We start from the raw sequence: 1736 nt of genomic DNA, 5'->3' as shown, positions 1-1736 counted from the left end.
GGTCTCCTTGCTGTTCTTTAAACATCCTACACGGTTTCCCACTTTGGGGCCATTACACTGGCTGTACCTCTGCCTGGAAAATTTTCTCCCTGGACATCCCCATGGATCACCCCCTTGCTTCCTATAGGTCTTTGCTCAAATGCTATCTGCTCAGAGAAATTTTGGTGTTGTGTTAAGTCACTCAGTCATATTGCAACCCCATGGACAGAGGCCCGCCAGGCTCCTCTGTCCATGGAATTCTCCAGGCAAGAATACTGGAGTGGGTTGCCATTTCCTCCTCCAGGGTATCTTCCTGACCCAGGGATCTCCCACACTGCAGGCAGATTCTTTACTGTCTGAACCACCAGGGAAGCCTTACTCACTTTGTTCCTCTTAACAAATATCACCATTTGCTATATTACAATTTTATTTGATTCATGTCTGTCTTTTCCCAATGTAAACTTCTTGGGAGTAGAGTGTTTGTTTCATCTACTGCTCTTCTCCTTAGCACTTAGAATAAAGCCTGACATAATATTCAATTAATATTTTCTAAATGAATGAGTGACTAGGTGAATGAGTCTCTCTTCCAAGATTCTTCCACACAGAACAAGCCCTCAATAATACTTAGGGTAAAGCAGCTGTGAAGAACTGACCACTCCAAAACAAAATAGATCCACATTTCAGTGAAGAGTAGCCTTTGTATCAAAAGAAATGTTGACAACTCTATACCCCCTTTTTATGCATGATCTTCATACTTGGAAGTAGGGATATGAATCTTTATTGTACAGATGAATAAAATGATGAGGCTCAGAGAATTTAACATTTTCAAGGACACCTAGTTGGTAAGAATTCACCAGCTCATCCATTCACTTGTTCATACCCTTAACAATTAGTGAGCACTTACATCTGCCAAGCACAGTTCTAAACAGTAGAAATACAGCAGTGAACAAGAGATATGAATTTTCTGCCTTTCATGGAGCTTAAAACTCCAGTGGAATAAATGATCCTATGAGCAAAAGACATTTAAATGCTGTTTCATTGACTTGATTTATTGCTACTGGATCAGCTGGTAGCCCTAAAACCAATCTTTTTTAAAATGAAGAGCCCCACATGGAAGGTGTGGTGTACCCTGGTGCTGCTGGTATTGCTGGTTCAGGGACCACACTTTGAACAAAGTGTAGTGTAAATACACTCTCTCAAGCAAATAGGAACATCTACTTGGCCCCTGTCCTTTCATACAACACAGTCTAGGCAGAAGGGCTAATTACAGCATGTGGAACAAATTTCAAGTTACCAAGACTTGGGATTTCCTGAAAGGTGTGTTAAACAGGGCACTGGGAACTCTAGAAGCAGAGATGCAGCTGAGCAGGCAGCATCAGAGAAGTATGACACAAGGTTTCAAGGCCATAGCCATTGGAACATTCCAGTTCCTGGGGGAGAGGGGGCGGAGGGAAAGGACTGGAAAGAACAGAGCAAATTCCTAGTTACAGAGGATTCATGCCTGCACGTTAAGTCACTTCAGATTCTGTGACCCCATGTACTGTAGCCCGCCAGGCTCCTCTGTCCATGGGATTCTCCAGGCAAGAATACTGGAGTGGGTTAGCATTTCCTTCTCTAGGGGATCTTCCTGACCCAGGGATTGAACCTGCGTCTCTTACATCTACCTGCATTGGCAGGCAGGTTCTTTACCACTGGCTTCACCTGGGAAGCCCTACAGAGGATTATCAAGGCCTAAACAGAAGCTCAGGGACAATAGG

The sequence above is a fragment of the Moschus berezovskii genome, chromosome X (genome assembly GCF_049115385.1).
Source record: "Moschus berezovskii isolate FMDL1 chromosome X, NW_MosBer_1.0, whole genome shotgun sequence".
NCBI lineage: Eukaryota > Metazoa > Chordata > Mammalia > Artiodactyla > Moschidae > Moschus > Moschus berezovskii.
This window is presented reverse-complemented; position numbering follows the sequence as displayed.